The 14,250-nt window shown below is 43.3% G+C and overlaps 1 pseudogene; it reads right to left on the reverse strand.

Annotated features, from left to right (window-relative positions):
- Nucleotides 1-1,170: 1,170 nt before the first annotated feature.
- LOC102276956 (olfactory receptor 6C75-like) lies at nt 1,171-2,066 on the reverse strand (annotated as a pseudogene).
- Nucleotides 2,067-14,250: the final 12,184 nt, after the last annotated feature.

The following is a 14,250-nucleotide window of genomic DNA, read 5'->3' on the forward strand; positions in this document are numbered from 1 at the left end:
AATGTTGGTTTTAGAAGAAGTTATCATTCAGAAGATAACCTTGTAGTTGACAACACAAGTCTACCAGAAAAAATTGTTTATTTTCATGAGTAACTTGAAGTAAGTTGATCAGCAAATAACTTAGATTTCATTGCCTTGTGACTTTGGAAGCGATCAAATGTGGATTAAGCACTCCTTTTCACTGATGAGCACCCCCATTCTATAGTAACAATTTTAGGATAAGAACCAATCATAAGTATACATTTTGAAACTGGTGTTGGAATAAACTATTTAGAAAATAGAAGCATTGATCAGCTGTGGAACGCTGTAGTTAATCCCCCTCCTTAGAGGATGGTCTAAGAGCTAACGCAGTTCTATTTCTTTGAGCATGAAAGTGATTCATACATATGTAGCTAAGCTATCTAAAAACAGCAATTAAGAGCACATCAGGTGCAAGCTATCGACATCCCATTATGAAGGGTACTATAACCCTTATTTCCTTGAGGTAGGCATGAAGGGCACGTAGACCTGAGCGCTGGTACTATAGTTATCCTTTTCTTTATTGTTTTAATTATATGGATGCTTGGAGGGGGTTGCCATGCCCTTCCCGACCTGAGGATCAAACCCGCGTCTCCTATGTCTCCTGCGTTGCGGGTGGATTCCTTATCCATGCAGAGCCACCTAAGATGCCCCAAATAATTGTAATTCAGTTGAATGATGTTTATGGTCAGATGGTACATATATGCTAAGTCATTTCAGTCGTGTCCAACTCTGCGACACTGTGGACTGTAGCCCAGCAGGCTACTCTGTCCGTGGCTTTCTTCAGGCAAGAATACTGGAGTGGATTGCCATTTGGGCCATATGGTAGTAAAATCAAAAGAGTATAAGTTACTAAATTTCAGAAATTTCAAAACATGGTTTATATCAGAGGGAAGAATGAAAATGTAGTAAGGTATTTTACAGTCAAAGTAAATGTCATCAGTATGTGGCATATTTAGGGAGAAAATATTCATGCACACCAAGGTGAAAAGTGGCCTTAAGAAAACAGATCTTCACGATGGGGATGAGTTAACAGAGATCAGGTAAGGTCTGCCACAGACTCCCATGACAGCTCTGGGGACTGCTACAGTGTCTGGAAGGAAGACAAATGGTTTTCTGAAGACTTCCACTCCAAGTCCATATGATTTTTTTTTATCTTGATATTTTCATCCTGAACATCATTTTTCTCAAAGCCCAGTGGACCTGCTTGTTCCTCAGAGTGTAGGTGACAGGGTTCAGCAGCAGGGTCACCACCGTGTTCACAAGGGCAGCCTCCTTGTTGGAGTCCAGCCTGTCCACCTGCCTTGGTTTCACGTATATAAACACACAGCTGCTGTACATCAGAGAGAGGACAATGAGGTGAGAGGAGCAGGTGGAGAAAGCTTTCTGTCACTCCTTGGCTGATGGGAGTCGCAGGACTGTGGCTACTATGTTGCTTACGCAATGATGGTTGTGATGAGGGATGTCAAAAGGACCCACAAAGCAAGGATAAAAGCATACATTTCAAGTTTGGTGTCAGAGAGGAGAGATGGATCAGGGGGCCAAGGTCACAGAAGAAGTAAGGGATGACTTGGGGGCTGAAGAAAGATAACTGGGACACCTTCACACCAGACCAGAAAGAACAGCGAACCCCAAAGCACAGCAGGCTGTGAACAGGAGGCAGCAAGTGCTCAGGTTCATGATGGTGGTGGAATACAGAGGCTTGTAAATGGCCAAGTATTGGCCCAAAGATAACACTGCTATGAGGAGGAAGCCTGCTGCCCCCAGAAATATTAACACAAAGGCTTGTGTGAGACAGGCGGCAAAGGAAATTGTTTGTTTGCCTAAAAGAAAGATGATCAGCAGTTTAGGAATAACTGTACTTGTGAAGCAACACTCACAGGTGTCTGTAGCCTGGAGTCAGCACAGCTGATGGTGGCTATGAGGGCACTGCCTGCAGCGGACACCAGGTGTGCCAGCGAGGGCACCAAGAAGAGGACTTTGCCCAGGTGCTGGACAGCAGGGAAGCTCTCCAAGGTGAACTCTTGGACCGTTGTCCCATTTCTCATTACCATCAACATTTCTTTCCACAGCAGCCTCATCTATGGGTCTTAGCCTACAACAGAGGCATCACAGCAAGAACAAAAGTTTTAGAGGAGCACAGGATCAAGCTCCTTAACCACCCAAGAAGGCAGCTACATGGAGGGCAAAGTAGTCCCATTCGCTGCTTATTGGATCAAAAAGACATGACTTCAACACTAGTTCAGTACTGAGTTCCGATCCCTTGAGAGATTGATGCTTTTGGAAAGTTATTAATGGTTAACATTTGTGAACTTCACTTTCACTCTATGTAAAAAGAAGACAGGATCTACAGTTCACGTACTGGTGAGAATTAAATAAAATGAAGGATGTAATTCACTTGTCATGTGATATCAATGATTCTTATGTGTTCCTCAAGGTCTAATTTTAATATTGAAATCACTAGTGTATTTTTAAATGTGGCATGATGAATAGGCAGTGTTATTCACATCTGCAAGTTATATATTTTACAGTATTACCAATTTATATTTAAATAAAGACAACAGTAGTATAACAATATTCCCTTTGAATATGCCTTTTACAATATGCAACAAATTCTATGGTTCAGATTATAAACATCATCATTGTTGAAGACTTTACTAATGCTTGGTATTATGCTGGTCACTGAAATCCAGTGTTTCTCCTGCTCTACACAATAATCTTGAGTGTTAGATTTCCCTCACTCCTTCTGCTACACAAAGGGAGTTTGAGACATAGAGAAGTTCCAGAGAGGGTAGCTCACACAGCTGGGACCTTAGCGACTTCTGTCCAAAAGCCCTTACTACTTCCAAATGCTATGAAAATAGAAACAAATCTCTTGGTGATGTCCTCTCAACCTTAAGTGAAAGTTTAGCTTTATTGATCTTAATTGTTCATCATTCAGTTAACATCATTGATGAATTACTGACCGACAGTATGACAGGTCTTAGTTTAGTATAATCATTTCACAGAACAGATTGGAGACCAGGGATGTTGGGGAACTGCTCAACAACACGGCACAAATTGTCAATCCAGGATCTGCTCTGCCCTTTTAAGTCTCCAGGCTGGCAGGTCAGAGAGCTGGGGAATGACAGCAGCTCACAGAATTAGCATCCTTAGGAAAGTGACCTGGGGACGCGGCACTCACACACTCACTTTCGCATCAAAGCTCATTCCTTCAGTCTGCTCAGTAAATCACTTCTCTCGTGATGATGCTTGGCCCTAGCATCTCAATACTAAGCTAAAGATCTGTTGTTATTTAGTCGCTCAGTCATGTCTGACTCTTTTGTGACCCCATGGACTGTAGCCCATCAGGCTCCTCTGTCCATGAGATTTCCCAGACAAGAATACTGAAGAAAAAAAAAAAAAAGGAATACTGTGGTGGGTTGCCATTTCCTTCTCCAGGGGATCTTCCCAATCCAGGGATTGAGTCCATGTCTCCTGCATTGGCAGGCAGATTCTTTACAACTGAGCTACCAGGGGAGCCCAGAGGTCTGTAGCACAGAGTAAATGTTTCTGTCCTACCTAGATAGCATATTCAAAAGCAGAGACATTACTTTGCCAACGAAGGTTCGTCTAGTCAAGGCTATGGTTTTTCCTGTGGTCATGTATGGATGTGAGAGTTGGACTGTGAAGAAGGCTGAGCACTGAAGAATTGATGCTTTTGAACTGTGGTGTTGGAGAAGACTCTTGAGAGTCCCTTGGACTGCAAAGAGATCCAACCAGTCCATTCTGAAGGAGATCAGCCCTGGGTGTTCTTTGGAAGGAATGATGCTAAAGCTGAAACTCCAGTACTTTGGCCACCTCATGCGAAGAGTTGACTCATTGGAAAAGACTCTGATGCTGGGAGGGATTGGGGGCAGGAGGAGAAGGGGACGACAGAGGATGAGATGGCTGGATGGCATGACTGACTCGATGGACGTGAGTCTGAGTGAACTCCGGGAGTTGGTGATGGACAGGGAGGCCTGGTGTGCTGAGATTCATGGGGTCGCAAAGAGTCGGACACGACTGAGCAACTGAACTGAACTGAGGGGCTAAGTTCTCTTTAGTGATGCTCACGCAACCAAACTGTTTGCTCACCCCAGAGTGACACCGCTCCCAGGGCAGCCTAAAGGTACCCCTGCTTCTGTTCCAGTTATAGTAGCTAGTCCTCAAAGCTACCATGGCCCCTGACCCAGGAACACAGGAGTCACCTCACTGGGGTGGGGGCGTTCCCTCCTGTTACAGTCATTCTCTTTCAAGAAATCAAGAACTTTCTCTGCACTGAGGAAAAAGGAGAGGAAAAGGAAACTTGTCACAGCCTGCTGCTCCAGTGTGGGGGGAGTGTGCCTCCCATGCTCTCTGTGTCCCTGGCTGGCAAAACCCAATTTCTGTAGCCCATAATTTTTTATACCACGACAAGGCTACATGGCAGCCTTGACCACTGAAACCCCAGAAAGGAGCATATGGAATAAAACAATTGCAAATTGCTGCCCCCAATTCCAAGTGAAAGCTTGATTCTAGGACTGCTTAGCATTCTGATGAAAGTTCGGGCTCCGCTTCCCTTAGTTGATAATTGCCCAGCCTAACATGAAACACTGCCATCCACCTCCTACACCAGCTAATGAGAACAGGCAGCTCCTTTTGAGTCCAGCTCTAGGAGCCGCTGAGACAAGTCTTCTGCTGAAGTACACTGTGGTCCTGGGCACCTCTGCTCCAAGACACCCTCTATTGCCTTACACTGCTCCATGATATCCTCACCTTCCCATGTGAAGAAGCATCCTTGTTCCACTGTCAACAACGAGAAGCTCCAGATGTGCAGGTCTGGGGCTCCTGTGATAGATTTCCCATAAGATTGTATTTGGGATTGTACCAAGCAAGATGGACCCAGTTGGTGAGCAGAGTGCAGGCTCTCAGACCTCATTAGCAGCCAAAGGGACAGGTTCAGAAAGTAAAGGCGGGCTGGTGCCTTGGGGACGGCTAATGGGTCACTGTGGAGAATAGGAGTTACTGGCACAGTGCTTATGCTTATCCTTCCATTGTCTGTTGTTACAATGGCTCCCAAATTGCCATGGTGTTCTCTGCCGAGATTTTCAAAGAAATTAAATGACTTAATTTCCCATGGGTTTTTAAAAGCCCAATTTGAATGTTGCTACTTATTCCAGGTAAAAGTCCAGACTACAACTTTCTACATTTTATGTGTACCCTGAAGCCAGATCACAGAGGTTAAAAGAATATATTTCGTCATGAAAAATAGCTGGCTTACTGGCTTTCATCGGGCTTTGGGGAAGATCGTTTCTGAGGAAGGAAATGTGGGGAATCCACTTTCTTCTCTCAGCTATTCGTCAAGCCTCCACCAACGTTTGAATTTTATTGGCTTTATTTGTCTGAAGAATATTTTTGTTGCCCTCCCCAACCCCTTTGAAAAAAAGGGAAGTACGTACTTCTTCTTTAGAGAAAACAAGGAAACTGTGGGTGTTTTCTGTGATATCTCTAAACTGGCCTGCCTCTCTCTTTTTAAAAGAATATATAAAGTGGATCCCTAGATTACTTCTTTTTTTTTAAAATTTTATTTTATTTTTAATCTTTACAATATTGTATTGGTTTTGCCAAATATTGAAATGAATCCGCCACAGGTATGCATGTGTTCCCCATCCTGAACCCTCCTCCCTCCTCCCTCCTCATACCATCCCTCTGGGTCATCCCAGTGCACTAGCCCCAAGCATCCAGTATCGTACATCGAACCTGGACTGGCGACTCGTTTCATACATGATATTATACATGTTTCAATGTAATTCTCCCAAATCTTCCCACCCTCTCCCTCTCCCACAGAGTCCATAAGATTGTTCTATACATCAGTGTCTCTTTTGCTGTCTCGTACACAGGGTTATTGTTAGCATCTTTCTAAATTCCATATATATGCGTTAGTATACTGTATTGGTGTTTTTCTTTCTGGCTTACTTCACTCTGTGTAATAGGCTCCAGTTTCATCCACCTCATTAGAACTGATTCAAATGTATTCTTTTTAATGGCTGAGTAATACTCCATTGTGTATATGTACCACAGCTCTCTTATCCATTCATCTGCTGATGGACATCTAGGTTGCCTCCATGTCCTGGCTATTGTAAACAGTGCTGCGATGAACATTGGGGTACACGTGTCTCTTTCCCTTCTGGTTTCCTCAGTGTGTATGCCCAGCAGTGGGATTGCTGGATCATAAGGCAGTTTTATTTCCAGTTTTTTAAGGAATCTCCACACTGTTCTCCATAGTGGCTGTACTAGTTTGCATTCCCACCAACAGTGTAAGAGGGTTCCCTTTTCTCCACACCCTCTCCAGCATTTATTGCTTATAGACTTTTGGATTGCAGCCATTCTGACTGGCGTGAAATGGTACCTCATTGTGGTTTTGATTTGCATTTCTCTGATATTGAGTGATGTTGAGCATCTTTTCATGTGTTTGTTAAAATGCAGAACAGGAAGGAAGAGATGTGAGCCCCATGGTGGAAAAACTATTGCCACAGCAACCACTGGCTTGGAAGGTTGTTTCTCTTCCTCGGCACCCTAGCTGGGTTGCTGTGGCAAGACTGGCCCATTTTTTTGTGGCCCCTGGCTTCCTGTTGAAAGCCAAGGAAGGGAACTAAACTCCCACGGTGTATCTGGAGGAAACCCTGAGGTATACAGTGTCTGTCTGCAGATCTGTTCTGCCTATGTCTTCCCTTGCTTGTCTTGATCTTACAAGGACAAGGCAAACGTTATAGAAACTTTTATGAGTATTCATGTGGGTCCCATGTTCCTACAAATAGTCAAAATCATTTTTGAAACATCCCTCCATCCACACACTTTGCTCTTAATCAAGGCTAAACCAAACCTGGATTTCATTTTCACACTTTCAGTTAGAAGGTAGGGAAAATAAAGAATAATAGATGAGTAACAGAAGCTGGAACAAATTGAGACTAGTCATAGTAATGCCCTAAGAGTCGGACACAACTGAGCGACTTCACTTTCACTTTTCACTTTCATGCATTGGAGAAGGAAATGGCAACCCACTCCAGTGTTCTTGCCTGGAGAATCCCAGGGACGGGGGAGCCTGGTGGGCTGCCATCTATGGGGTCGCACAGAGTTGGACACGACTGAAATGACTTAGCAGCAGCAGCAGCAGCAGCAGCAGCAGCAGCAAGGTTTATTTGGGCTTCCCTGGTGGCTCCCACTGGTAAAGAATCTCCCTGCAATGCAGGAGACCTGGGTTCAATGCCTGGGTGGGGAAGATCCCTCGGAGAAGGACATGGAAACCCACTCCAATAGCCTTGCCTGGAGAATCCCATGGGCAGAGGAGCCTGGTGGGCTACAGACCACGGGGTCACAAAGAGTCAAACACGACAGAGAAGCTAAGCATGCGACGCTTATTTGCATGTGCTTGTTTTAATTTTGTTTGGCACCAGCGTCATGGTTCAGGAGCACCTATCTCATCTGAGCAAGTCCCAGTGATACATGATGGTGTGAAGGTGGGAAGAGGTCTAGCATGTGGCTGGACTTAAAAAAGCTTACAACGGTAATACTCATAGAAATGGGCAAACTAACCATATGCAGGAGATGAGGGTTCAGTCCCTGCGTTGGGAAGATCCCCTGGAGAAGGAAATGGCAGTCCACTCCAGTAATCTTGCCTGTAGAATCACATGGACAGAGAGGAGCCTGGTGGGCTATAGTCCGTGGGATAGTGATGCACCGACTAAACAATAACAACAAAATTAGCTATACTATGCCTAGCTTAAGGGATAGAGCCTGGCACCAAGAAATGTTTCAAAGTTTTCTTGATCTATGTTTCACTTTTCTGGATAGCTCTCCAACAGTCAGTAATTTTTTTTGCTTTTGATGATACCTTGAGTCTCATGTATCTTTGAAGTTTTTCTGAATTCCTTGTTGTTTGAAGATTTAATTAGCCAGGTAGGGTAAAGAAAGGGGTAATTCTTAAACCTGTGTTTGTGATCATCTAAACGTGGAAGGGTGAGGCACACGCTGCTGTGTGGACTTTCCTTTACAGAGTATTGTTTTGTTTCCCAATCTGTCTGTGAGCCAGTCTTGAACAAATTAAGCTGCACCAATATTTGGGATCTAGATAATAAGAATATTTGGGGTTAAAATGTATATGATTAATGTAATCTATTCACAGAAAGGCTTTGATTTCGGGGTTTATCCCGAGTAAGAAGTCTGCATGGGCCGCCTAGGTAGCTCAGTGGTAAAGCATCTGCCTGCTAAGCAGGAGGTGCAGGTTCAACCCCTGGGTCAGGAAGATGCCTGGAGAAGGTGAGGGCAACCCACACTGGTATTCTTGCCTGGAGAATCCCATGGACAGAGGAGCCTGGTGGGCTACAGTGCAAAGTCAGATGCCACTTAGCACTGAACAACAAACAAGAAGGCTACGTAAGGACTGTAGAAAGATAAATCCTACCGACTACGATACTGTGGGAGAGGGACTGGGGGATGATGTGTTGAACAGGAAGGGCGGTTGGGATGGGAGAAAGCACTGTCAGCAGCTGAAGCCCGGGGTGAGGGTGGACTTGGTATAAGACTGATAATACTTTGAGAACCAAACTGTCTCTTCATGGAATTTCCATTAAAATAAACCAATAATCCAATCCCAAGGGGGACCCAGAACACATCAGTTCTGATCCAGTCCAGTTCAGTTCAGTTCAGTCACTCAGTTGAGTCCGACTTTTTGCAACCCCGTGGACTGCAGCATGCCAGGCTTTCCTGTCCATCACCAACTCCTGGAGATTACTCAAACTCATGTCCATCGGGTCAGTGATGCCATCCAACCATTTCATCGTCTGTTGTCCCCTTCTCCTCCTGCCTTCAATCTTTCCCAGCATCAGGGTCTTTTCAAATGAGTCAGTTCTTTGTATCAGGTGGCCAAAGTATTGAAGTTTCAGCTTCAACACAAGTCCTTCCAATGAATATTCTGGACTGATTTCCTTTAGGATAGACTGGTTGGATCTCCTTGCAGTCCAAGGGACTCTCAAACACAATTCTTTTAAAATGGGGGCAAGGTTCACATTTGTAAGTTCACGTGTCTCCTAAGATCCTCACAGTTTATCACACGATATACAGTTTTACCATTTTGGGAGGGGAACCTACTAGAAGGAAAAGATGAAAGATGTGCAATGGAGAGAGAAAATGAAGTTATATAATCCCCTTTTATAAAATGTGGTCCTTGTGACTGGGCTTGAGACATCACCTCAGCATTAACACTATATAGGTGTGTGTCATAAAGTCAGTTTCTAAAATTCTGTGAACCAGATAGATCTCTTTCCATATGTGGAACTCTGTGGATCTCAGGGTCCAGAGTTGTTTATAAAGATGTTGGGGAGATATTCCTCAGAACAATAACATAATCAAATTCTGTCTTATTTAGTCATTGCTTAAAGGCAAAGTTTCTGAAAAGAACTCTCAGAAACTAGAGGAGATGTACTAGGATTCTTCAACATCCCAATATGATTGGACTGCTCCACTTTGGGTGGAGGTAGCTATTTGCCTCTTCTCCATTACTTGGGAGGTGAGGCCAGCCCCAAAGCAGTGACAGAAAGGGGCCAGTGCTGGCGCAGCGGGGGAGCCTGTGCTCAGGATGACGGAGAGACACACTTCCAGGGCAAGCACGTGCTATGCCGTCAGAAGCCGGGCTTCTCCTGGCAGTGCCTCTCCTTTACACGTCATGTCTGAGAAGGAGAAAGACACATACAGGCAAATGTAAAGGAGCTGGCTGGGCACAGCTCTGCCTTCTCCATATATCTGTTTTAGTCTGACTCTGTTTTGAAAAAAAGGGAAATCTAATCAATCTTGGTCAATTGAAGGGGTTTTATTTCATGAGTGGCATCTCATTCATAGAAATAAAAAAAAGATGTCACGATAGCGTTGGTCCTCATGGACACTAAAGGTGGAGAAAAGTCCTAAGTTTAAGGCAATTCTAGGAATTTCAGCATCTGTGTTTTTGAATCATCTTCTAATGCTCTCTCTAAAGCACTCTAGCCACATTCTTTGTCTGCCTCTTTATGGCCTTCTACCAATGGTATTTCTATACTCTTAAAAAAAATTTTTTTTTTTTACTTTACAATATTGTATTGGTTTTGCCATACATCAACATGAATCCACCACGGGTGTACACGTGTTCCCCATCCTGAACCCCCCTCCCACCTCCCTCCCCATACCATCCCTCTGGGTCATGCACCAGCCCCAAGCTTCCTGTATCCTGCATCAAACCTGGACTGGTGATTCATTTCTTATATGATATTATACATGTTTTAATGCCATTCTTGCAAATCATCCCCGCCCCCACAGAGTCCAAAGGACTGTTCTATACATCTGTGTCTCCTTTGTTGTCTCACATACAGAATTGTCATTACCATCTTTCTAAATTCCATATATATGCATTAGTATACTGTATTGGTGTTTTTCTTTCTGGCTTACTTCACTCTATATAATTGGCTCCAGTTTCATCCACCTCATCAGAACTGATTCAAATGTATTCTTTTTAATGGTTGAGTAATACTCCATTGTGTATATGTACCACAGCTTTCTTATCCATTCATCTGCTGATGGACATCTAGGTTTCTTCCAGGTCCTGGCTATTATAAACAGTGCTGTGAATGCGTTGCTTGTTTCGGCAGTAGGTTGTCTGAGCTCCTTCTATGTTTGGAGGTTAATGTTTTGTCAGATGCGTGGTTTACAAACATTTTCTTCCGTTACTTAGGTTACTTTTTAATTTTGCTGATAGTTTCTTTTGTTATGCAGGAGCACAGCAAAAAAACTGAAATTAAAAAGTTTATTGTTTAGAAACACAATCTTCTAAAACAAAGTTGGCCCTTGAACAATATGGATTTTAACTGCACAGGTGCGCTTATTCAGGATTTTTTTTTTTCAGCAGTGAATACTACAGTACAAAATGATTTAAGATTGGTTGAATCTGTGGATGTAAAACCACGTATATGGAGAAGCCAAGTATATGGAGGGCCAATTATAAGTTATACATGGATTTTTGACTGCAAGGAGGGTCAACATCCCTAACTCCTGCATTGTTCAGAGGCCAACTATAATCATCTTTGAGCTGTGAGTATATTTTTGTGCAAAAATTAAGTGTTGTAAAACTCTTTCCGATTTTAATGTTTTATTTAATGATATTTTAATGATTAAAGTGTTCATGGTATTTATGAGTAAAGTACAAAAACTTTCCTCTGACTCTAATGTTCACATCACTTCATATCTTGTTTTCTGACTTCGAGGAAACTTTTAGAAAAATATAAGTATTTTTAGATGCCAGTGTTTCTACTGATAGTGAATTGTAGTGTATTTAAAAATATGTATTCCTTCCTATTTCTTCAGTGGCTCAGCAGTAAAGAATCTGCCTGCAATACAAGAGATGTGTGTTCGATCCCGGGGTCAGGAAGATCCTCTGGAGCAGGGCATGGCAATCCACCCCAGTACTCTTGCCTGGAGAATCCCATGGACAGAGGAGCCTGATGGGCTACAGTCCAAGGGGTCACAAAGCGCTGGACACGACTGAAGCAACTGAGTTCACTCTGCACATACCTTCCTACTCTTTATTTTCATGATGTTTAGATGGAAACGCCAATGTAGGAGCACCAGGATCAGTTTCAGTATTGCCATGGACATATTCCACTCACTCAAAATTTCTCTGCAGAAAGAACTTTTCTTATAATAGAAGTTTTGTTTAACCAGTCACCATGTCCTTCTTTCCCTTGTAGATTACAGTGATGTAGAGGAATGCTTCATAAAAAAAGACAGATTTTGTTCAGTTATAAATTCTAGTGCAGCATATAATTCTGTGTCCATCACAGGACATAGTGGTTCAGATTTCAGATTATTTATGATATTGAAATAATTGTATTATGTTAACAAAAACCAGGTTTGGCTGAATAAAAATTTATGTGATGTTAATAACTGTAAAAGCCAGCCAAGAAGTCTCAGTGGGTTATTGAAGTAATACACGGAGAAGAGCATAACGCCATATTTGTGACTTCTGATTATTAAAGGTGTGTTTGTCAAGTGCTCCCAGGACCTTTGAAGGAGGAAAACCTAGCAGAACAATGAGTGGGTTTCTATCAGAAAAGTGCCACTTGGGATAACTGCCAAAGTGCTTAGAGCAGCCACAGAGATTACTGCGCAAACCAGTAGATGGAGCAGGGAGAGAGATGGGATGAAGTCTTTGGGCATCGTCAGTCCATCTTGTTCAACATTTATGCTTTGTCCCCTCTCCCCACTCTGCCCAGCCACTTGCTAGTGACAAGTCTTCTTCCAAGCATTGTTGAGTAACCAGTTCAATAGGCCTTCACAATTTGACAGAAAATCCACATCCGGAGCACACTCTTCTTCGTCCTTCTGCCAGTGCCAGGCAATGATTAAATCAGCACTCGCGATGGTTCCCAAGTTTTGCACGCATCAGTGTCACTTGGCCTGTTAAAACACAGACTGCTGGACTACAACCCACGGGGTTCTGTTCTATAGGTGGGACCCAAGAGTTTGAATTTGTAACAAGTTATCGAGTGATATGTTGCTACTGGTGTAGAACCAATGAAATACTTCATTCCTTTGACATCATTCCACTTGTAGTAAGTGTAAGTTAGTCTTTCAAGAAGATTAGCAGTGAGAAAAATGACACTGAGGAAAAAATAAGCTGTTTTATGTCCAGGAACAAAGTGGAGTATAAGCAAATCAATGTAGTGGGAAATAAGCCTCAAGTGTGTTAGTTGCTCAGTCGTGGTCTGACTCTTTGCGACCCCATGGACTGTAGCCCGCCAGGCTCCTCTGTCTGTGGAATTCTCTAGGCAAGGATACTGGAGTGGGTAGCCATTCCCTTCTCCAGGGTTTCCTCTTGACCTAGGGATCGAACCTGGGTCTCCTGCATTGCAGGCAGATTCTTTACCATCTGAGCCACCAGAGAAGCCCTAAAGCCTTAAACTAGGGGCTTATTAAAACAGCTCTTTGTAGGAAATGGGGACAGAAAGAATGAAGAGGCAAAAGAAAGAAAAATGAACTTTACTTTTTTATTTATATTCACCTACTTTGTGTGTCAGCTGACTCTGAGATCCATGAGCAAAACCAGTTAGTGGTAGCTGTGATAGAACATTTTCAAGGAAGGGCTTCCCAGGTGGCGCTAGTGGGGAAGAATCCGCCTGCCAATGCAGGAGACACAAGTTTGATCCCTGGATAGGGAAGATATGCTGATCTAGGAAATGGCTACCCACTCCTCTATGCTTGCGGGGAGAACCCCATGGACAGAGGAGCCTGGCGGTTACAGTCCGTGAGGCTGCAGAGTTAGACATGACTAAGCATAAGCATGCATTTTCAGGGGATTCTCCTGGACTCCACAGGACTCTTGTCATCCTTGAACACCATGAGTAAGGAGCCACCAAAGGGAATTTCTCCATATATTTGAACTTATTATTTCCTGGCTTGCCAGTCACTCCAGTGATGATAAATTAGCAGAGAGTTAATTTGTTAGGGAGTACTTTTTTCACTGTTTACTTCAACTTGGAAATGTTTTCTGTGAAACTTATACCCCTCTGGGAAATCATAAAATACTCCATTCCTGCTGATGTTCTAATGAATTAATACAGGAAAGTGGTTATCAGGCATCCCCTCCCCCCACACAACCAAAACTCAGTAAGTCTGCTCTTTGAACTCAGAGCAAAGCTAGACAAAGCAGTTACAACATAAGAGGCATTAATGTCATTTAATGACACTGAGACTTAGTCCTTTGGGGGAGAAGGGAAATGAATCAGGACCAGAAGTATTCAGAAACTGGCAAGGCAGGATTGGATGTAGGTGATAAGCAGAAATAAAGAGTAAATAAGTAATTCTAGGAATTATTCCAGGTAAGTTGGAGAAAACATGTTCCACCCTATCTCTAGAGAGGCAGCTGTGCAGCTCTGAAGCAGAATGGATGGAGCAGCTATCAGACAACTCTGCAAAGTGAATAATAGCAGGAGGATTGGAGAGAAGACGAGTAAAGTGTCATCCATCAGCGGTGAATTCACCCTGTCTTTGTCCTCTGGTCCTCTTGCTGCTTACTCTATGACTCAAGTGAAATCAGCAAAAGTGAGCAGCAGAGAAGAGTAACTAAGGCCCCATGTTCCAGGATATGGAACCTAAGAGGCACTTCAAGGGAATGAAATATACTGAAGCGATTATGATGAGCCGGGAAACTCA

Source organism: Bos mutus, chromosome 28, assembly GCF_027580195.1.
Source record: "Bos mutus isolate GX-2022 chromosome 28, NWIPB_WYAK_1.1, whole genome shotgun sequence".
NCBI lineage: Eukaryota > Metazoa > Chordata > Mammalia > Artiodactyla > Bovidae > Bos > Bos mutus.